This window comes from Corvus moneduloides, chromosome 9 (assembly GCF_009650955.1).
Source record: "Corvus moneduloides isolate bCorMon1 chromosome 9, bCorMon1.pri, whole genome shotgun sequence".
In the NCBI taxonomy this organism is placed as follows: domain Eukaryota; kingdom Metazoa; phylum Chordata; class Aves; order Passeriformes; family Corvidae; genus Corvus; species Corvus moneduloides.
This window is the reverse complement of record NC_045484.1, coordinates 28,705,998-28,729,699: the sequence shown is the minus strand read 5'-3', so window position 1 is coordinate 28,729,699 and position 23,702 is coordinate 28,705,998. Positions and strand designations below refer to the sequence as shown.

Sequence of the window (23,702 nt, the reverse complement as noted above, 5' to 3'; positions counted from 1 at the left end):
TTGTGAATTGCTCTGCAGCAGCTTTTGTGTCATCATCAGGCACTAAACAGTGACTGCAAAGTCCTTGCAGAGCTGGTGGCATGGGAGCCATGGCCTGGCTTGTGATGCCTAGAACATTATTTAGACTCAGAAACTCCAGGGAGCAAGGGGAGGGCAGACAGCCAGGTGAGCACCTCGGGAGGCAGGCTGGGATTTCAAAATCAATGCCCAGCCATAAAATTCTTTTAGCCCGTGCTGTCTTTTCCTTTTTATTGGCAAACATAACCCCAAAATAATAAAATCATCCCAATTTACAGTTATTGTTGGTAAAATAAACACACATCAAGAGCTTTACCAGCCTGAGCAGATGAGGAGCAGGCCACAAGGATGCTGCTTATCCCAGTGATATTGAGGGGGCCATAGGCAGTTGCTGCCATTTTGGAAGGGGGGGGATGAAGGATCCCAGATGGGAAGATTTCTCCCGTGTTTTTCCTCACTTTAAGCCCCAGCAAAAGCAAAGAGAAAGGCACAGCCCATACGAATTCTCTGCAGCCCCTTGAGCTGCTTTCACTGTTACCCAGCCAGCAGCTGCTCTTTCAGGAGGGGAGAGGGAATCTCGTGGTCCATCCCAGAGAACGCTTTTCCTTTGGGAAAATGGGAATAGATGCCAGAGGTCACGACTTCTCTGTGTCTCAGTCTATCAGTGTGTGGGACAAGGGCATCTCTTTGTGGGAAGGTGTGAAAGCCACAGTGGAGGGAATTGCTGTGGAAGTTGCTGTTCAGTTGCACTGGAATGGGCAAAGCGAGAGGAATCCTCACACTGTTAGAGGGCAAAAATTTGACAAAGAGTTTTAAAGGCTTAAAATAAATCTATCTTCATAACCTGACTGCTGTGCTTTTTTCCTTAGGTGTGTTATAGAGGTAATGATACTTCTACAGTGAACTCAATTAACCTTCTGCAGCCTTCCATATGACAGGGAATCCTAAATCTTCTGTTTTATGAGTGCATGTGCAAGATTTGAAGCTAGTCTGAACTTAGCATTAATAAATGCCCTTTTCTAATTGGTGCCCATTTGTTTGTTTCTTTTGCAGTGAGAAAGACAAGGTGGCTGTGAGTGGAATGTAGTGTTCATGGTTGAAAAGAGATTTCCACACAGGAGTGAGGTATTATTATTATTCTTGTTGTTATTATTATTATGAATCTGCTTCTGGTGTGTGGATGCCTTTGCAGTTTCCATTGTTCAGTGATGTTATAAGATGATCTTCAGGAATTTAACTTTGGTTCTCTGCGTTGTTTTGCATAAATGGACGTTTATTGCCAATAAGAATGAGGTGACTCTCCTCTGTCTGATACCCAGTGCGTTTTGAGTGTCCTTCAGAAGTGCTATGGAAAAAAGGATAGGATGAAAAACCTGTGTATTTAGGGTGAAAAATCTGTGTAGGCTTGCACAGCTCAGTTTCCCTGCAAAACTCCCTTCTGCTCTGTGATACATCCTGGTAGGTGCACACTGCATCAGGAGACTCAGTAGTGTTTGCTCCTGCCTGGCTCCTGAGATCTTTGCATGAACACATTCTGTACAGAGCAAAATGTTTCATCTGGGAGGGAGGATGTCAGCAATAAATGAGAAAACAAGAGAAATGGATGATGGCCCATAATGCAAACCCTATAATATAATCATTGTTGTTTGATAAAAGAGACACTTGGAGCAACTCTCTGTGCCCTGCTAGGTATGTCTGGATTTATTATTCAAAAAGACACAATCAAATCTCTTCATTCCGTTGACAAATGGGAGCTATTCAATTCTGTATCTGCTTCTTATTTATAGCATATAGAGGGATGATTTATATGCTGGCTGCAGATCTTCCAAAACAGTTTTAATTAGCAGCATTGGCTATTAGAATGAGAGTTCTGTAGCTTCCCTGTCATACACATCCCCTTAAAACTGAACAGAAATCCTACACTTTGCCAGGCAGCGCCTCTCTATTTTTTTGGTGATGCCAGCAAGAAAATGCACGTGTTCTTTAGGAGCTCAGAGGTTGGATTGCTGTTTGCAGCTCTGAGGGGCAGGCAGAGGAGGGCAAGGAAGGAAATGCCATTTATTGCTGAGCTTTGGGAGGACAGGACAATCCTTGGGGCTCTGTCACCAACAGGACGTGGGAGCTCACAGACACCACCAGTGACTTGGGGTTTGAGGACAAAGTAAGGACCAAACACACCAAGGTCAGCTCAGGCTGCCAGCACGGGCATTTTGAGATTCTGCTCTGCATTTCTGTGCTTGGAGGAGGATGGATCTGAGCTCTCACCTCGCTGTGTCCTGTGGTGGGAGCACGGAGCCCTCCTCCCAGCGCGTCCTGCGGCCGCAGCGCGCACACCGTTGCTTTTGCTGGGAGCGTTGTCTGAAGATGTAAGCAGGCATTCCCCCAGCTGTTCCCTGCTCCACAGAGCTGCTCCAGCTCGTGGGCTAATTGGTACCCCTGAGGTTCAGAGCAGAGGCAGGCACGGCGCAGGGGGCAGCTCGGCAAAGGCACCAGTTGGAGTCTCTATTATTTTCATGCATCTGATAGGAATGTGATCCCTTTGAGACCTCAGCCTATCTGTCAAACCTGAGATCAGCCAACAGGTTCAAAAGTTATTTGGGGAAGCAATGAGTGACAGAACAATTGCACAGCTCTTGGTTTTTTCCCTGGGAAACCAGGCTAGAAAAGCGCAGGAAACATAAAGAGTATTTTTTGTGCTTTACGTGGTGTGTGTAGCATGCAGAATGCTCTGTTGTTATGCTTCCACTGATCTTTTTTTGACATAAGCAATGCAGTCATTCTGTCTTTGCATCAAATAAGTCTTTGTACTACTTGTCACCAGCTCACAGTGTCTCTGTGTGTAAACTCGGTGTTTGCTATATCCCCCCCATCACAAGTGTGCTGCTGCCTGCAGCTGGGTGGTTCTGCTCCAGCTCTGGGTGCTTTAGTGTGATGCTCTGTCAGTGATACTTACTCTGGAGAATAAGAAAACCCCAGAAAATCTGAATTTTGAGGTTGAAAATAACATGGAAAGAGAGGACAAGAGCACTGGACCTGGTCACAGAGGCTTGGTGTCTCTGCATGTCCTTCTCTTGGTGGAGGTCAAGGAAAGAAGGCACAACTGAGAGAGAAGATTGGATGAAGTTCACCGCTGCCCTGCCAACACTGTACGTTTGTGGTGCTTGGGAGACTGATGGGAAAATGAGGAATTAGGAAATGAGGACATAAAAAAAATCCTGCTACAAGCAAGCCTGAAATTAATGTGGTTGGAAGGAAGGAATGGAAATGATTCCTGCGGTTTGCAACTGCGAGATGATGGGCTCTGCAGCTGGGACAGCAAGACATCCATGGGTAATGCACAAATCTGGGAAAAAGTTACAGTTCTTGGGCTGAATACAAGTTAGATTTTTTTTTTTTTAATCTACAGAAATTCTCTGTAGGTGTTTTATTTCATTTTCTGAGCATATTGATAAAGCACACTGGTTAAGGTAGCATTCACATTATTAACGTCTTCAGCCTTGTCTTTGAGCCAAGTGAGCAGTATTTGGTGAGCTGTCTTTGGGCATTACACTAAGTGCTTTTCTACTGCAATTCTAATGGAGTGTAGGGCTGAATTTGATAGTGTTACCTATTAGTGATTAGAGAGTAAAGGGCTTTCAGTGTGTCTGTACTGCAGAGTTGGCTTTGAGTGATAAATGGGGCATTATGCATGTCATAATTTTTTAATTCTGCCTTGAAGTAATGAGATTCCCTCTTCAAATTCCTCTTTTCCCTAACGTTTTGAAAACATTTTGGAAGTATGAACAGGGAAGGAAAAGAAAGAGGAGAGAGAACGGTTTTGTTCATAAACACTTAAATTGTGCATTATTCAGTGGCATAGGCTGAACTCTGCTGGAGAAAGGTACTTCTAAATTACCAAAATATTAACACTGTAATTATTGAGCATGGATATTAGTTATGAATTATGGATCAGTCAGGTTAGCAAAGTCATGGCTGCCTAACAGAGAATGGTTTGATGGGAACGTGCAGGAAGATGATTGAGGATTCCCTCTTCATGTTTTCATAGGGTCTCCTCAGCAAAGGAGGCTCCTGCTCCCCTGCTGGTCCCAGAGATCTGTGAAAGTCCCCCAAGGGCTGGAGCATCCCTGCCTGAGCAGCACCTGCTCTGTAACAGGACAGTCTCTGTGCCAGCATGGCTTTTTGGTGTCCAGCCCAGCTGGGAGGCCCTCGGTGCTGAGCTTTGCTTGACACTGTCACCAGCTGTCACCACTGGGAAGTCCTGGCGTGCTCCAAGGCACAGCACCTGCAATGGGACTGGCACTTGGAAACCTCGTGTTCCCTGTGGGGGCTGTGGAGGGTGGCAGCAGTGCTGGAGGGTGGAGGACCAGGGCTCTAAATTAGCTAATGACCCACTGTCTTATTTTCAGAAAAGGACTTCCCATCACCACCTCTCAGTCCCCTCACTGTAAATGAAGATAAAGTCATGTCAGACCTCTGCAACGTGTTTGGTCATCCATGAAGGGAAAGTGCAACCTGAAAGCATTCAGAGAATATCCCACCACACAGTGGATACAACAGGAGCTCCAGCAGTGCTCACTGTTAGGATATAGATTTATTTCTCTGTGTCTGGGTGTTGCTGTGGCATGAGGTCCTTGCCTTATTCTTCTCCAGCTCTTTAGGTTAACCCACAGCTGCTCCTCTATCAGTTTTCCAATTTGTACCTACCCAGCTTCTTACCTTTTCTTCTGCCACATCTATTTTCTCCAGACAAACCCAATTTTGTTTTACTTCATTTTTTTAGAGGAGGGCTGTAACATATTTGAAGTGTCTATCACAAACTTTTGAGATTCAGTGACCTTTGTTAATCAGGAAGGAGGCTTTTTTTGAGGTCTACAGGAAGAATTAATCCTACGTAAACTGTTTGCTTTAAAAAGTCTCTTACCAAATGTGGGATTTCCCAGGTAGCCTTTGAAAGGTCAGGGGCTGGAGGCAGAAGCTGGGAGCAGCTGGAGAGCACTGCAGGAAGACAAATCCTCTCAGAGCAGGTTCAGAATTAGGGAGAGACCTGTGGTAACACGTGGCACTGGGGAGAACCCATTGTGTTTGAGAGGCTGGACTCAGGCCAGAAATTGGGAATGTTAAGGAAGCAATCCAAACTGGCACTGTGCTGCTGTACCATGCTTGCATTTGCTTGCAATATTCTCCTGTTTCAAAAGCTAGTTTCTGTGCTTTCAACAAAATGTTCCTTGGCCCTACAAGACTGGAAACCATATTTGGCTGAAAGAAACCGTGAGAATTTTGGATCAGTCTTCAGTCAGCTGCTGGTACAGTCTCTTCTCCCAGGCATGCAGGGAACTGGAGTCTCTAAAGCAGACCTTGCTCTGTCAGCTCTTGGTGTGGCAGTTCCTGGTCAGTTGTGGCAGGTGGCTCCAGAGCTGCCCATGCAGACCCCAAAAAGCAGAGAGGCTTTTCCCCACAGGGGGGCTTTGTGTCCTGGATAAACACATTTGATAAAGTTCAGTTTGAGGGATTTCACAGTTTAACAACCCCCTCTCTCCTCCAGCACCTGTAGCAGTGATTATGGGACCTTCTAGCTCTAGGCTGGACCCACAGAGGAAAAAAAGTCCATGGAGGAGATGGCAGTTGACAGAAAAAGGGTCATCAATACCCTAAAGGGTGCAGGGTCCTTGCAAAGAAGAATCTTTCTCTGAATTTTAGAGAATTCTGCCAAACCCCTTGACGTGGTTTTAATGTGTTTTGCTGTACTCAGTGGTGGTTTTTGCCTGCGAGCCCTTGGAGTGCTGTGTCTCAAGCTGATTTTGAGAGATGTCTCACAAATTAGGTGCAGTGCAGCGAGTCTGTGGTTTCCTACCTGCAGCTCTGTTATTCTCCTGCCTTAACTCCTGCAGATGATGCAGTGGAGCCTGTTCTCAAACTTACTTTCAAAGTTGCAAGACTTATCAAGTCTTGGCGAATAATTGCATTTGGTGTTGCAGGGAAACCCATTTGGAGGGTTTTAGCCACAGAAGCACATCTTGTGACAGAAAGGGGAGTTTTCCAGACTTCTTTGCCCATACAGGGGAAGGACACTGGTGGAGGGAGGGAGATGCCACCCCACCAGCCACCTGTTTGCAGTGTATGCTCTTCCCTAGGGATGGATTCAGGACCTGATTCTGGCCAGTGCTCAGAGAGAGCTCACTCCAGGATGGATCAGAGCCCAGGGGCTTCTGCAGGCTCATCCTGCAGCAGTGAAATGTGGGCATTGCTCTTTCTCCCAATGTTTAAAGGACAGAGGTTGCTCTTCGAAGAGTTCATTCCCCAAAACCATTAATGGAAAAGTTATGCACTGGAAACATTTCCATCTGATCCAGAACACACAGAAAGTCTGGATATGAATGATTTAAAGACTATGAGAAAGCATAAAGATGTTAAGGTGGATTTACTACTTTGTTCAGCGCATAGATTGTGTGAGGGGTCTTCAGTATGAATTAAAGAAAGGTTCCAGTCATGAGATATTACAGTTTAATTCAGGCATTAGTACAACCAGGGAGAAGACAGTAATGTATTGCACAACTGAATAGGATTTCCATACTGGATTGCACCTGTGATCTATATGGACAGTGCTGCCTGTCAGGAGGAATAATGTGATGGGGATAATAGGCAGCTGTGGAAGGATTTACCTGGAGCAAGCTCTGTCTGCTAATAGCTGGCTCATATCCCAACCTAACCGTGAGAGTTCCTTGTTACAATGTCCTGTTGGATGTGGGGGAGGATGTTCTTCTGACCTTCATCAGCCTCAAGGCATTAATGAATGGCTCACATCTGTCCCTCACTCAGGTCAACCAGCAGCACGTTGTGTGGGAAAATGTGTTTAAACGCATAGGGAATTTTTTTTTTAAAGGGAGTTTGAAATGTGGTGTTGTCAGTCATCTGCTGCCACACTTTTGTACTGAGGAGGTGGGAAACTACAGAGCCCACGTTATCTTCATTAAATTACTCATTATTCAAGTGGACCATCCTCCATCACTTTTTATTCATCCCTTCTCCAAATGGAAGATGGTACCAGTTTTCCTTGCCTCTAAAAATATTTGCAGATGGTACCTAGGCTTTTTAACTGGTGTTTTCCTTTTTGAGGTCAGGTCTGCCAGTTTCGCTCAAGGTTGGATAAACTTCCAGGCTTGGTTTTTTGAAGTGTCATTTCTTGTTCTAGTCTCTCTAGATCTTCGCTTTGACTTTTGACCGCTTCTGTTTACAGACCTGTGAATTCCTGGAGCTTTGATTTCTCTTAGAAAACCTAGAGGAAATAGAGGTGGCTGTGGGAGGGCACTGTACCCATGCAATGTGTTCACTACAAGATTTTCTTCAGCCTTCTGGAGACTTTCTTCCTCCCTGATTTTTTTTTTAAATTTTTTTTTTCCCCAGTTTAAGCATTTCCAGCAATGGCTCTGAAGTAATCCCAGTGCTCTGTCTCTTCCCATTTTTCAGCTGAGGAAGCTTTGCAGTGTGTGTTGCAGGGGCCATCAACCCTATTGCACATCAGCAGCTCCTCCGGGTGTTCACTGCTCTCTTTACAAAGAGCGTTCCCGGAGCCGTGCCGTGAGGAGTGCAGAGAACAGATGGGCCAGGGAAGTACCTTGCTCTCGGTGGGTCTGGAGAATGAACTCATTATCCAGCCAGTGGTCTGTCACACCAGCCTCATTTACCAGTGGCTGGTGTAACAAACAAAGCCTGGAAAGCAGAGCCTGGCAGGGCGTGAGCGTGGCCGCGCCAACCGCGGCGGTGCTGCTCGGTGAGCAGCTCGTTGGGGATGAGGGATAGGAGCCTGGAAAGGCAGGGAGTTACAAACAGGCATCAAAAAGCTTCATAAAAGTGGCAGCAAGTGTGGCTTTTGGGAATTAAAAAATGTCACGTGGAGAGGAGGCACATTTCAAGGCTGGCTATGAGATGAATGTCCTGTTCCTTAGGTGATTCCTCCTCCAAGTATTCCCTAAAAAGGCAATAAAGTATTAACAAAACATGTTTAAAGAGCACGATGTTCAAACATAAAAAAGGACACAAACCTTCCAGGCAGCGTTAGACTAGAGAGATAACTGAACAGCTTTCCATCTTTCTCCTCTTCAAATCCCACCTGGGAAACACCTCTGACTGTGCTCACAAGGTTGAGGATTGCAGGAGCCCTCCGTAGCTACTGCTTTGGTTGCTGGTAAAGATATGGAAAATTTTGGCACTGGTTACTCAGAGGAATATAAAAAATGTCAGAGCTGGCAGCATTCTTGGAAAGGCAAAGTGCAGGGTGGGAAACTTTTGTTTATTCGTAGTAAAATCCATGAGGAGTATGGGGGAAATTGCTGTCTCTGGGTTACTCTGTGGGTTTGTAAGTGTGTGATTGATAGTGTGTTAAGAGTATTAAGATCCTTGCTTCAATATTATTGTTGGGAAATCTGGCTGCTCGTATAATCCCAAAATTTATTATCCCAAGATTTATACAGGCAAAGCACACAGTATGAACCACTGCTGTGTGGAGTGGGGTCCTGCACCCACAAGGGGAAGTCTCATCAAATAAACACCTGACTGGCCCCAGTAACACCTCCTGTGCGGGGAGAAGTGGGAGAGCACTCCAGCTTTCAATTAGGCAGGATTTTGTGTTTTTTAAATGGCTAAAAACAACAGAAGTATGTCCCCACAGGCTGCTGCTGCTGCGGTGTTTTGTGTTAAACTGGTGCCTGGCACAGCTGGCACGGCGATGGTGCGTAACCTTTGCAGTAGGTGAAGGGCTGGAGGCAGACAGATGTTCTGGTGTCGTTGGCTGGGATTGCACATTCCCTGCCCACACAGATGGTCCTTTGGAGCATCCTGGCAGCCCCTCCCTCCCCACGCCCCTTCCCACCTGCTGGCACTTACAGATCCAACTGAAGAGTGGCTGAGTTCTGGGGAGAGCAGGACAAAAAGATCCAGCAGCACTTCTGGCTGTGAAACAAGGCAAGCTGTGTGCAGTGCAGAGCAAGGAAGCCAACAATGACAGCTCGCTCCAAAGCAGGAGCTTTCTATCCAGAATCCATTCTGGTGATTCACCAGATCATGGCGTGGATGGAATTACAGGGGAATTTCTTTTTCTTTTTTTTAATGAAAGGGAGCTTTTGTCCTGCGAAGAATTAGTTGATGCTAAATTGGATTTGGTTCTTCTCCTGTGTGCTCAGCTTTATACAGAGAATAAAAAAGGGCAGAGAAGAACAAACTGACTCTGGAAATCACCTCTTACAAGCTTGAATTCAATCCTGCCAGCTTTTCCTATGGGAATGAGCCTCTCACCCACATGGAGCAGTTGAAGTTGAGATGCCCCTTTGCAGAGGCAGCTGCAGAGTCTTATTAGAGCAGTTTCAGAGGGGTTTTCATCAGACTGCACTCATGCTGCATCCCAAGGGGACATCTCCCTCCTGCCTGGCTGGGACCTGACATTTACCCCCTTCCCCTCATCTCCCACCCTCTTCCTCACAGCAGGAAGGAGCAGGACTGCTGCCCGATCCCTTCCAGCATCAGCACAGGTCCAAAACTGGAAATAAATCCAGAATAAGATCAGACCTCAGTGTGACTCATGTCACTCCGTTCTGCAGGTGAGAGGAGTGTCCAGAAGTGAAATATAAAGCTGTGGGAACATCACTCAGCACATCAGGCTTCACTGCTTCCCTTAATGGTCTGTAGGGAATCTGCTGGGCTGGGCAGTGAGCTGGCACAGGTTGGCCTGGCATTCCTGACCTCACAAGGACCACACTGACTCCCAGCAGTAGGAAAACATAGTCATAGTTATTTTATTCTAATAAATCATACCTTGCATTTATAAAACTGAGCACTGACTCCAGCTGATGTTTGAGCTGGTTTGGGTGGAGAGTGGGAGAGCTGTCCAGCAGGGAGTTTGTCAGCTGCTGCACCATGTGGACCATCACAGCTGTTTCTGGAATAGCACTGTATCATGCAAAATATTTTGCAGGCAGGCACTTTGCAAACCCTGGAAAGTGTTTTACAGATTCTTCTGCAGAGGAGGTTGCCAGTCAGTAGCATGGTTTATTTATTTTGTTTGGTTTTCTTGGGTTATTAAACATGTTTTATTTATGGTGCATGCTTTCTAGAGAACTGTCTGCATCCGTGTTCTTAAATAAAGCATCTGTGGGTTCTGGGCCGTTGTTTGTGTCTGGGGGGCCATGCTGGTGCCAGCAGGCAGCTCCTTGGGGTCTGCAGGAGCTCTGGAGATGTGCATGGAAGTGCTCAGTGAACTGGAGAGAAGCACTGGTGTGTCTGGCTTTGTGGAGAGAGCTCCTGTGTGGCTCCCTGTGAGCCCCATCCGTGGCTTATCCCCTGTTCCACCTCAGCTCCTCACCTGCTGCGCTCCTTTCCCAGGTGATTTTAGTGGAGAATCCAGAATGACTAACTCCAGCCATACTCCTCCTCAGCATAAGTGTGGAAGCAATCTCGTGTTATAAAAAACCGCGAATTTGTGTGTGTGTGAATGTTTGCACCATCTGTTCTCTTTCCTGCAGCACAGAGTGAGAATTTTGTCTCCTTTGCTCAGCTCCCACAGGTACCTGTGGTGCTGGTGTTCCCCATGTCAGTACAGATTGCAGAGGTTTTTTTTCCACTAGAACGCACCAATACATGGGCACAGGTGTAGCAGTGCAGGTAGAAATCTATTCTGATAATAAAACACCCTCCTGCCTTTATCTCCTCTTGTCATCCTCTTAATTAAATTCATATTCCTAAGATGTATTCAGTTTAGGATTTGGTTTTTTTCCTACTGAGAAGCCCAAGTAGAAGGAATGATGTGCATAACGGTGTGGCCAGCTGGCAGAGCTGTACTGAAATACAGTGTCTGCATTTACAGGTTGGTTTTGTCCTAGCAATCTGCAGAGCAGCCAGTGGGCAAGGAAACCCTGCTTAAAAGAGCTATTTCCTGTGATTATTAATGCCCTGGAAGCTGAAATCAAATATTGCTAATCCATCACTCACAGTGCTTTGACACCGAGCCATCACAAGGAAAGGGAGTGTACTTTAAGTTATACTTGGACTGTAATGGGTTTTGAGAAAACTAAGATTATCATCTAGAACAAAAGTCTCCAGTTGGTGTCACAGAATGAATTTGAAACTCTTCCACTCTCCCTGGCCATGTGGGACTGCTCATCTCCACACACCAGCTGATTTCTCTGGAGCAGAGAATTTTGTAGCTGGGGCTTTTGTAGTTTATTGAAATGATCTGTAGATTTTCTGTGGCAGCTTAATTCACGGTTTTCACAACTTGGCATTTCAAGTAATTTTAATCAAATAATTTAATTCCAATTATTTTAATTAATAAATTTAATAAATTAATTTTTAGGTTTACAATTTGTTCCATGAGTAATGCAGTTTGCTGAGATTACACACATTTTCTGCAGTTTTGATTTTACTGCTGTATTCATTTAGCTCAGCAAATTTATAAAACTAATTAAACCAGAAGTACTTTTTTGATTCAAATTGTGAATGAAGAACAAGGATCTAATGTAAAATGACACTTGCAGAGAGATTAAGATCCAACTGCAACTAAGTGTTTCACAACTTAGTTTTTTAAACTAGAAGCAATTATTTTTATAGCAGATTCTTGGCATGGTTGTATTGTTTTCATGTTTTGAGATGCCAAGGGAATGGGAGATTAGGATCTGATTCAGCAGTGTACTCCAATGTGTCTATTGGTCCTCACTGGATTTCTTGTTTGCTGAACCAGGATGGAGCTCTGGAGCCAGATCCCACTTCAGTCACCGAGGTTGTCCTGCTCCCCAGTTCTTGTTAAGTCTTGTGTCATGCAGGGAGTGAAAAGAATCTGCCATTCTCAGGCTGTCAGCATCCAGAGGCAGCCCTGGGATTTTCCCTTGTCTCGGGAGTCCTCCCTCGCTGACAGCCGAGCTCCGATCCAGAGAGCAGGGACCGTGTGGGGCTGTTTGAACTCGTTCGATGACGCGCCATCATCGCAGCTTCAAACACCAATTACCACGTTCCAAGTGACAAATACGGAGGGGGAAAAAAAGATGATCATTTAATAAATTTCTTATGAAGGCAAATGACTCGTACATAAATCAAGCTGCTTCATTAAAGGGAGAAGTGAGCTGAACACAAGCGGTGACAAAGGTTAACTCCGCACTTGTGACACCAACTCCCGTGTCGCTTCTCCTGAGCTCTCGTGGTGAGTCGCTCTTGCAGCAGCACCTGTCACCATCCCCAGCTCCTCTGGCAGCGCTGGCATTTCTCATGCCACCTTTCCCACCATCAAAAGCAGTCTAAATGTTAGGAGAAATTCATAATCCTGCTTTTAAAAGAGGTGAATGGAAGACTTTGCTCTTTTTTTCCTGTGCGTATCTTGAGCGAGCCGCAGAGTTCCCAGTGCCCCCATGGGTCCTGGTCCTGCCGTTCCCCAGATCCTGGCAACACACCTGCCTCAGCTGATGTCTGTGCAGTGCTGTGAGCCTGTGCCTTTGTCTGGACTCCTATCCCCTGCCATCCCTGGGTTTTTTCCTGCTGCTCCGAGACTGATCCTTGCCCGCTGTCCTTAGTGGCAGCCATGTCTGCTGCCAAGCTGCCCACATGAAAGGTGTTTTCAGGACCCATCTCCCACTTCTGGGCCACCATGGGCCACCCTGCACAGTCCAGAGTGTTTGTCTGACTCTGTTTTGGCTGTCTCAAAGACAGCAATTTGGATTTTGGCTGATTTCACAAATCTCTGTGTTGTGAATACACACAGAGAGGTTGTGGGGTGCTCTCAGGGTTGGATGAGCCATCCCGGTTGTTGTCACCTCATTTGCAAATGTCGTGGTATTGTGCTCTGTGCTTTGGGAGTTTGTGGGCAATGATGGGGTGTCTCAGCTGCTGTGAGAACAGAAAAAAAGCACAGGAAGGTTTTGACCACACAAACACAAAACAGAATAGTTTTTCCTTGCCTTCGGAGCTTCTAGAATTGATGAAGATGTGGTGGCAAGGCATTTACACATCCTCCTGACCCCATATGGTTGTTCCCCCTGCAATTCTCTGCTCACGTGTGCAGCATTCCTCTCTCCTAATTTACTTGCACCTTGAGCAGAAACAGGGCAGGCAGAGAAAGGCGGCACGAACACCAACCTACCATATGTTGTTTCTAATGATTGAGAACGGTGGGTGTGCGCAGCGCTCTCCTAACATATTCCATGGGCCAGGGGCCTGTGGCACCACAGCTGTTGTGCTTTTATTTCCCCCAGTCCTCTCCCCTTCGCCGCCGAATTCCGCAGCCAGGAAGTTGAGGATGTTGTTGCCGTGATACGCCTTTGGAAGGCATCTCCTCTGCGAGGATGCAATTGCTGCCACTTACTCCCCTCCGAGTTACACAGCCCAGTACCAGTGCCAAGTGCCAGGGAACATGGTTACAGATGGGGAATTGCATTTTTTTCCCCCAAACCTCTGGCATTCAGTACTTTTGTTCTCATCCCTGTGGCAGAATCCACCGCATTTCCCAGATTTGGGGTTGGTCCCAGTGCACTGCTGCTTTTGCATGTGGATATCCTGCAGGTGCCTGAGAGCAGCAATGGGAAGAGACAGTACAACAGTGTCATTGCACTATTAGTTCATGTTTTATAAACCATCAGAAATCCAGAGTATAGCTCTTCTAACATCTCACTCAAGCAGGCAGTTGAAATGTACATTATTTGAAGCCCAAGAGACACGTGCTAGCATTTATAGTGACAGTAGAAATCTTCTTGTATTCCAAACTCCTCAGGAGAAACATTGATAGCTTTATTCAAAATGATGATACTCAGAATCGCTGAATCATGTTCCCAGAGCGCCCGTCCTGGAGGAATATCAGCACTGCCATCCCAGTCCTGTTTCCAAGAACTAAATAATGTCTGGGGTTTATGTGTCTTCTGCTCTGGGAAATGCATCAGGATGGTCCCAGCTCTGCCGTGGTCTCTCCTGTCCCCCATTTTTAGGGGAAGATTCACTCCTTTTCTGGTGGAAGTTTCCTTGCCCATGGCAGGGAGGTCAGAACTAAAAGGTCTTTAAGGTCCCCTCCAACCCAACCCATTGTGGATTCTGTGATTTTTGGGGACAGAAGTTGTCACTGAGTAAGTCTGAATTTTTAGCATTAGGTTGGCAGGGAGGCTTAATTACAAGCAATAAGGAGAGTTGGCCATTAAATACTTTATTCATCTGACAGTGTTTATTTGTTATATTTTTTGATACAGTGGCAAATTATCTTTCTCTGCCTGCCCTGCTCCGGGTTTAGGTGACCTTGTGGTGAATCTTGGCCATTTTATTTTCCTGAGTGCTACAGGGAGCCTTGTTTCATTTTTATGGAAGAACTCTGAGGTCTCTGTATGAGCTCCACAAGAAGTAGCAAGATTCTGCTATTACATTAAATATAAGACCTGCTATGTGTTAAAATAAAGTGGAAGTCTGCATTAAACTGGCACAAGGCAGAAATTAACCTCATATTCTGAAAGAGGTACTGATGCCATGCAGAAAATAGTCTATTTGGAGATCATTCTGCTGATATTTTACTCTGCTGTATCCTTTTTCTTTGGAGGGGGGTGGGGAGGAAAACAAGCTCTGAGTGGCTGAGTTCATTTTCTCCTGCTGCTGCTTTTTTCATTGAAGTCATCATAATCCTCCATTTGTGACATCAGAGTTGCTGGCTAGCAAGATAATTATGATTTCACAAACTGAAGATTATGACCTTCAAATGAGGAAGGCACAGCGGGGAGGACAGATTCCTAAGCAACAGCCATCAGATATTTGTGAAATATTTGTGAAAATGTCCTTGCAGTTTAAAAAAAAATGAGGGAGAGAGGGCAGGAGGGAAACATCCAAAAAATATTATCAGCAGAATGAGTTGCCAGCCAGCATTTTTTTTCCCCAACTTCTCCATTTGGTGCCCATGATTCTCTAACCTGTCTCATTTAGCCTTAATGAACACGAGACATTTTTTTAGCATGCCATATGTCCTTAGGAAAAAAAAAAATGCATCCAAATAACTTATTTTTTACGTTCTGACTCTACCCAATCATAATTTACATTTTGCACAGTTTGATGCCCATCTGCAACGTCTTTACCATCAGAAAAGGTAATAAGAAAGGGAGGAAAAAAAACCACAGGAACATGTTGAACGGCTGACACAAGAAAACCTGGTTGGGAGAAAATGACTTTTGTCCCTGTGTCAATAAACGACTTGGAAAACGGGTTGGAATTGTGGCTCCAGGGGTGGGGTCAGCTCCTGTATCAGCAGTGGCTTGAGAAGAGCCCCAGCAGTTTTTGGGCAGTCTCTGGGAGTGTCTTGCTCTGTCAGGGGTGGTGAGTGGTCCCTCGAGGGAAGGGGATGATGAGGAGCAGCCATGCATCCTGAAAATGAGCCCAGCCATGCCTCAGCTGGATCCTTATTTGTAATTATGGGACAAGCTGTTCAATGACCACAAACTCTCCCTGTCCAAACCTCCTTGCAAATATTCCATCCTTGAAAGGACATAGATTCCTCTTCCATCCTCCCTGTCCTTAAAAACACCAGAATCATCTATTTTAACCTTGGAGCTTGGCAGGAGGAGGAGGCAAGGAAGGAGTCACCAGAGCGAGGTCCCAAATAGCTCCGGTGGCCCATTTTCAGTGTGTGGCTTGGGGCCTGACGGGGTCTAAGGCAGTTCCAGGAAGGTGCAGATGGATTGGGCCTCTCTCATCCTTACGTTCTGCTGAGCACGACGCGGGGCCTCGCGCTCAACGACTGCAACAAATGATCACAATCAATTACAGTTAGAAAACAATCAACATTTCCCAAACAAACCTCCAACCGTAGCCATCCAAATTAGCCACGTCAAGCCACAGGAGAGATGGGGTATGCCCAGGCCAGAGGTTTGGCCTCTCTGTAGCCCCGTCCTGGCTTCCCCGTGATCCCACACAGAGCAGGGTGTCAGATGCAGGAGCAGGACTCTGGTAGCATCCCAGTTCCCATTTTTCTTCCTAATGTCTTCTAAGATCTATTTTTTCCTTTAGTTGCCTGAGTCACAAAATGTCTCCTAGCCGTTGTCTGGAGTGGTACTGGTTCAGGAATGTTTCATTTTGATAACAGGAGCTGATGGGAGCTATTCCAGCCCAACAAGGCCTTCAGTTACTTCCTCTGGGGTTCTACAAAGTCAGGATCAAAAATGGGTTGCAGTAGTCAGAGCAGCTGCCAAGGGTTTATGACTTACAGATTTCTTAAATTCAGCAGGTGGCCAAAAAAAGCAGCATTTCTTATTCATGTGACACACAGAAGAGAAATTCCTGGTGTTACCATCAACTCCCAGTGCTCCACTGGGATCTGAGGAGTGATGGGAGGCAGGGGACTGTGCTGGAGGAGCACTTGAGGGACTATGGCATGGACAATGCACATGGAATCACAGAATGGGTTGGGAGGAACCTCTAAAGGCCATCTAGTCCAACCCCCTGCCATGAGCAGGGACGTCTTCAACTGGATCAGGTCACTCAGAGCCTCATCCAGACCATGAAAGTTTCCATGGATGGGGCTTCCACTTCTCTGGGCAACCTGCACCAGTGTTACCAAAGCTTCCTCATATATAAATTAACCTGAGTGAGGCTCTGTCCAGGTTTCTTGACACTGGGGATAAAAGTCAGGATTTCTCCATGGGTCAAGAGCTCCTCCATGCAGCCAAAGTGACATCACTCTGTAAAATAGGGATGTGATACTTTTATGTAGTTCTGAGATTTAAGAATACTTTCAGTGCAGGTGATGTACTGGGCTATTCCAGAGCAATCACAGCTAATGTAACTTCAGCTTGGAATGCTGGATACCCCAGTGTTGTCATGAGGGCTGCTCTGCAGAGCAGAGAAAGAGAGCTGTCTCCATGTGGCCAATTTACAGTCAAAAGTACAAATCCAATCCAAATCCTTCTGTCCCAGCTGAATCCACAGCAAAGTGCTTGTAATCAAGATACAGCCTAAATAACTGTTTGTATAAAATATTTAGTGACTAATTTCTCATTACAGATGCTTTAGGAAACGCTGTAAACTGCTTGCAGACAATTGAAAAATTAAAATAAAGGGAAATATTGAATATGTTATTCAGTGCACGTGATTTGACCAGCTTTAGGAACTGCAGATGAGACAGAGCATCTGGAGTGAGTAGAGAATTAGTAGAGAATTAGTAGAGAATAGAAAGGAGCAGCAGTACCATGCCAGGTAGCACAGGAACAAGTTGTACGTATCAAAACAGAATTAATGTAAAGTTATAGCTTGAAAACATTGTGGTTGGAGTGAGAGCCAGGTGCAGAAGTGACCCACTGACCTCCCTGAGCCTCTCTCATATGGCTGGCCCTACTCAGAGCAATAGAGGTTAATTTTTTTTCCTAGTTACTAAACAAAAAACTCCATTTACTTCTTCAGTTTCACTTTCTGCTAAAGACTGTGGCAGTGAACTGAAAAAACAACAGAATAAATAATACAGACAAATACATGGAGCAGTCCAATTACCATTTTCCCCCACTGAAACTGCCTTTTAACAACTACATCTTCTGACTGACAGCTTATTAATACTAATTACATTAGATATATGCAACATAACTAGTGCACTGGTACTTGCGATTATCTTCCCTTGTCTTCATTCCTTCCCCTGTGCTCCCATCCTCCCTTTTCATGCCCCATAACCAGTACCTGGAGCTGCAGCTCAGAGCCAAAGGAGCAAAAGCCTCTCATTTCTTACACGGGCAGGAAAGGCCACAAAATCGTGTGTGTGTGTTTGTGATGCTGTGTGGGTGCTCACTGAGGGGAAATTCCAGCCTTGGCAGGGGAGGAAAATGCTTGGAATGTTTGGGGGAATTCTCTGTAGAAGTCCTGAGAACTTCCTATGAAGGTCCTATGAAGTTTTAGTAGTTGGACTCAATGATTTTGGAGGTCAGACTCAACGATCCTGGAGGTCTTTTCCAACTTCAGTGATGCTGTGATTATATTCCACGATTCCAAGTTCCATTGGAGGTCCTATGAAGTTCTTGTGGAGGTGCCACACTCTTTCAGGCTGACACACCCTGGTTTACACATAATTTTCACAGCTTTTCCAGAGGTCAGTGTAACCCCAGAGCTGATCTTGGGGAATCTCTGTGCTGGGTTGATCCAGGCTGGCACTGGCTCCCCACTACCCAGACCTCACCACCCAAACCCAACACGATCTGCAGCAGCTTTTTGGGAGAGCTGAGGTTGGAGCAGCACTGACTAACCCAGGTCCTTGCTCAGACCAAGTCCCCAGCACTGCCTCAGCTTTGTTTTAATCCCTGCTTAATGAACTCTCAATTGCTTATGGAAATCAAAGCAGCAGAGACACTTAAAGGTTATTTATAATTCCTGGAAACGTTATGAAATCAATCATTCCAGCCTTTACAGCTTCTACAGTGTCATTTAGATCTCTAACTTTTTACATTATATTGCTATAACAGCTTATGTAAGAAGACAAATATGTTTTGATTTTATTTTTAATATAAGCTTGCTGATTGCTAAAACATCTATGACAGTTGACATGGAAATCAGGCAGGTTTTGATTAGGCTTTTCTAATATGTAAATGTGTGTAAATTAGTTTTATATATATTTTTTATTTTTTTTCAAGTTCTATTTAAAAAGCAGGCAATAGTATTGGAAACTGAAGAGCAAGCCTGAGAGGAATGTTCATGTGAGACTGACTTTGGGATGTCCTGAATGGTGGAATAGCTAAATTTTGGGGTCCTTGTCACCTCTCTTTTCAGTTTCAGCCTCAAAGAGCCAAACTGAGGTTTCCAAATAGCAAGTTTGCTCTTAGGGAGCATCTGCCACCTTCTCCAAATCCCACAGCTTTGGATCACAGGACAAACAAAAAGCCAGGATGGGGGAGTTGGATCCAAACCTCCCCTTAAAAGGGGAGGTGTGGCTGGAGGTTCTCATGCCTGGTCAATCTGCAGCCTTGGACCTCCCAGTTGTGTTGTGCCCTGCTGGAATTTATGTTCAGTGTGATGGAGTTCAAGGCTCTGTTAATTCACCTGGTTTTTTTTCATCTTTTGAAGTAAATTAACAGCTATTTCAGCAGTATCGTGGTAAATCTGTAACATTTATTTTGAAAAGGAGAAAGAGCTCAGAAGATTACCAAGGTGTCCAGCTGTGATAATATTACCCGCCTTGTAAAGTGCTGTAGGTGACTCTGAAGATGTAAAGCAAATTGAGGATTACATTAACTTCCTCCTGACTTGCTCAAATTATTAATTCAGTATCACCAACTATCAAATAGAGTAGGGTTATTATTTTTTTAAGTATAAATGAATAACTGTGATACATGGCAGAGTACTGCCTGCAAATAATTAAAACCTGTTTTGATTGTATCTGTAGTAGAGGTTGTTATGTCTTTTTCTGGGGGTTTTTTTGTGTTTTCTCTATAATACAAGATTATAGCAGCCTGCATTCACATTCAGCTTAAATAGGCAGAGGAATGAGTACTGCATAGCAATGTGACTTTGTAATAGAATAGTTTTACTTTGGAGATTCACAAGTTGTTTTCAATCTCTTTGCCTCACTGCAGGGCAGATTTGTTACATGTTGCTCAGGGAGCAAAGACCCTGTTCACATCCAGAGCTGGTCAGTGGCAGAACTGGAAACACGATCCCCCTTTCCAAAACACTTTAGTCTAAAGCACCACTTGCATTTTTGGAAAGCTAATTCTCCCTTTTCCCAAAGAGTTTGAGTGGTTTATAAGTTCCATATATAGAATAAATGTACATGTATAACACTCCTTGTCAGTGTTGGAAGGTGCTCTGCTTGGCTTCTCTCCATGCAGGCATTCCTTGGAAGGGACTTGCTCATTCAATCTGCACAATTTTAAGGGATGCCACTGCTGGGTGAGCACTTGAGCAGTGTCAGTAATTGTTTTCCTTCCTCTTCCCAGAAGCCTGAGTTCCCAGGGGCTGTGGGAAGCATTGCAGGGCTGGTTCTTGGAGGACATGGCAACTGCAGTGATCGAGAAGAGGATGTTGACTCACAGCTCATATTAGCAAAGCTGGAGTGGATGGCACAAAACTGTATTTAAATCTTTTTCAGCTCTCATGTTCAGGCTGAAACATTTTTCTCTGGTGGAGACGTGGCCTTATTGATTATTCATTATTCCTTAACCTTGATACACTGGGCCAGGGAGTAGAAAGAAAAGGTGGGAATGGACAGGAGTGACTGTTACCCACCACAGTGGATAAAACAGTGGTTTTGGGATGGATCCTCCCCAGTCAGAGCAGCTCACACCAGACACCTGAGCTCCTGCAGTAGCAGCGAGGCAGGAAAGGGAATGAAAAACTCACCCAACAGATTACGATTATCTGTTGGGGCAGAACCCTGCAGTGTCTTAGCCCCAGGATGGATACAGAAATATATTTTGCAGTTCAGGTTCCCTGTTGAGTCAGGCTTGGGTGGTCCCCGTTTGCAGGCCAGGGTGTAGGATGCTGCAGTCAGTGCTGCAGTCCCCTGCTCTGTGATGCTCCCAGCACAGTGAGATCACTCTTTAAATTCCATTCCCTCTTCCATTAATCAGGAGCAATTTGAAATCGTAAGAGCACTGTAGCATTTCTGTTAATCAATAACCAACGGAGCTATTAATTTTCTACTAATATATTCTTCTTTAGTGTGCAGGGAGTGAAAAGTCGTCGATTACCTGTGCTGATCCTACCCAGTGCCCACGAGGGTCAGTGCAGAGGTTTCCCTGGAGTGTCTGGGGGTGCTCTGAAATGCCCCATTGGAGGTTGGTGAGAGATGCAGGAAAAGCAGGAACTCTGAAACCCCTCTGTTTTATCACTTTTATCATTATCGCTGTTTTATCACTTCAAGACCTCTGTTCAAGTCCTCACTCCCTGTCTTGCAGCAGGATGTCAGCTGAAAAATTCAACACCTATGAAATTTTGTAGTAGCAGAGCTCTGATAATGAGTTTAACAAATAATTAGCTGCAGTACCTCTTTGTTTTACAGAAATACAATAGTTGATGAACTTGCTATGCCACAATTAGGAGCTCATTGGCAAACAAAATTCAAGGGTAACAAATACCTTAAGGGGATGTTTTTAGGAGTATTTAATGAAATAATGAGATCAGAGGAGGATCAGTGAGGAAATGTAAATTCCTAGAGATACTACACACCTCCTGCAGGACCAGGGACAAGGCAGGGTCTGGAAGTCAGGACTGAAGCTCACTTTATTTGCCAGGCTTTGCATTCACTTACAAATTTTAGTTCTTTCCCTGTCATGAGCAATGGCACTGTATCCCCATTTTATTTTTCCCAGCTACTAAAATCCATATTGTTTTTCTATTCTGTTATTTAGTTTGAAGGTTTTAGAAAAAAGGACACATTCCTTTTGCTGTTGTAAGATGTATCTCAGAAAACAGCTTTTTCATTTTTTTTAGTCTGTTTTTTTAATATATTTTTCAGTCTCATTGAGGAAATAATAATCCTAACAGAAGTGTTCCTGGGCTGCTCACAAAGCAACAGGAGGTGCACTCCTTGAGTCCATGTACTCCATCCAAGAGTGTTTCTAGGAATTTTTTGCTATTGTTTCTATGCTTATTTGAGATGTCATTTTCTGTGGTTAACTCACCTTGTCTCCAGAAATCCATCCCTCATTCTCTTTGTAATGGATAAAGCAATAGGACAAAGACAGCTGGTTTTTACCCTTGTCCCGAGAAAAAACTTTTAGAAAATGATAATGGGCTCCTAACAAATGAGAGAACTGGTTATCATTGGGGAGAATTAATCTCTGCCTTGATTGAAAACACCTATGCCAAATAATGAGCTACAGTATCCATCTGCTTGCTGTTACCCAGCAATATAGATTTATTGTGACATTTTCGAGAAGGAGTAAGAAAACATATGAACAACTGTTGTGGTTCATTAGCCCTTTATTGGTAAAACGTGGTGCTCAGGGCCGTGAGAGGTGCAGGGAAAGACAATCCTTTGGCTGAAATCGTTGCATTCACAAGGCTGTGGAGAGCATTCCCAAGGACAAGCTTGCAAATGAGCTGCTGCTTTTTGTTCCCTGACTGTGAGGTTGTTTTTTTTTGGTCGAAAGTGAGGCGATTCAGCTCCAGGGGATGGGAGAAAAGATTGGGGCACATCCAAAGCCCTCTGAGCAGCAGCTGCTCTGGACACCAGTCCCTCATCCCAGTGTCAGGCAGGTAAAACAACTTCACCTTTCCTGCAGATCCTTTGCTACCAGAGCTGGAGAGGGCAGCCAGTGTCTCCTGCTCCTTCAGAGGCAACCTGGCAGAGCACCACCAGGATCCTGCCTCCCCTGGTATTTCCTGTTTAGTCTCTTCTTCCAGTTGTCACCATCAGAAGCCCTTCATTTGTGGCAGGTGTCTATGAAGGAAAATCCACCCGTGTTGTCACTTTCTCACAAGTATTTATTTTTAATCCACTCTGGGGGGCTGTTCCACAGCTACAAGCACACAGGCTGTTGATTTATTTGCAGTTAAGGCTCTCAGAGTCAGGATGTTAAAGCCTTCTAAAGCCAACTCCCATTTCATATGGGAGAACCTTTGGAAATGCACTTTAGGTTTATGACACTGGCTTGGCTTAATTTAATTTACAGTTCACTTAACCAATTATTCAAAATACCAGATGTGACAGACAGGAGATTCAGCTGAAATATTACCTCACAGGCACGTTCAACACATAGAATCTGCTCTCCATATGGGAAGGTACAGAATGTCCCCCCATCCCCATCCAAGAGCAATCAGTTTGGTTTTGAAAGGAGAGGGAGGCTGAGTGGGAGACGAGGTCCCTTATTTCTCTTGTAACCTTTGCAGCAGCTGATGTGAGAGTCTAACCCGAGCTCTGTTGCATGAGACAAAATGTGAACTTCTAAAAGCACCAGAGGCAAAGGATTTGTCATGTGTAAAACATTTGCTGCTTAGCATTTGCTGATGTGTAGTAGTAATTCTTAGCAACTGTTGGAAGTACAGTAAAGGCAGACAATAAAATAGTGGCAGGAACGTGGAACACCCCAGGTTTTTGAGAGAGTGTCTCTTCTGGTGGCTGGGACTGTCTTTGTGAAGTGTTGGTAAAAGTGTGTGTAGGTTGCAAGTACTCGCTGACTTTCTCATGGAATCACGGAACGGTTTGGGTTGGGAGGGACCTTAAAGCTCATCCAATTCCATGCTGTGCCGTGGGCAGGGACACCTTCCACTATCCCAGGGTGCTCCAAGCCCCGTCCAAACTGGCCTTTTGGACACTGCCAGGGATGGGGCAGCCACAGCTGCTCTGGGCACCCTGTGCCAGGGCCTCACCACCATCACAGGAACAATTTCTTCTCAGTATCCCATCTATCCCTGCCCTCTGGAAGTTTGAAACCATTCCCTCTTGTCCTGTCACTCCAGGCCCTTGGCCAAAGTCCCTCTCCAGCTCTCTTGCAGCCCCTTTGGGTACTGGAAGGTGTCTCCAGAGCCTTCTCTTCCCCAGCCTGAACACCCCCAGCTCTCCCAGCCTGGATCCATAGGGGAGGTGCTCCTGTGGTCATTGAGCCGGGGGAAGGTACAGGTGCTTTGAGAGCTGGTCCTTAGAAGTGGCAGTGGCTACCAGGTATGAACAGAAGAGTCCCAGCAGTCTCTTGAGGCCTCTCTCCTTGTCTCTCACCCCTTGCATTTATCCTTTGGAGCAGGTTGATGTGTTTAGTCAAAACACGAGCAATGGA

At 45.2% G+C, this 23,702-nt stretch overlaps 1 protein-coding gene across 11 annotated transcripts in view; it reads left to right on the top strand.

Annotated features, from left to right (window-relative positions):
* DAB1 (DAB adaptor protein 1) overlaps positions 1-23,702 on the top strand; it is a 416,072-nt gene that overhangs the window by 202,973 nt on the left and 189,397 nt on the right. For 7 of the 11 annotated variants that reach the window (XM_032117473.1, XM_032117474.1, XM_032117472.1 and 4 more), the window contains exon 1: positions 2,897-3,348. The gene's annotated coding sequence lies outside the window, so the exon portion shown is untranslated. Of the gene's footprint in view, positions 1-1,071; positions 1,144-2,896; positions 3,349-23,702 lie in introns of those variants that run through there. The other 4 variants (XM_032117465.1, XM_032117466.1, XM_032117464.1 and 1 more) reach the window with 2 other exon arrangements.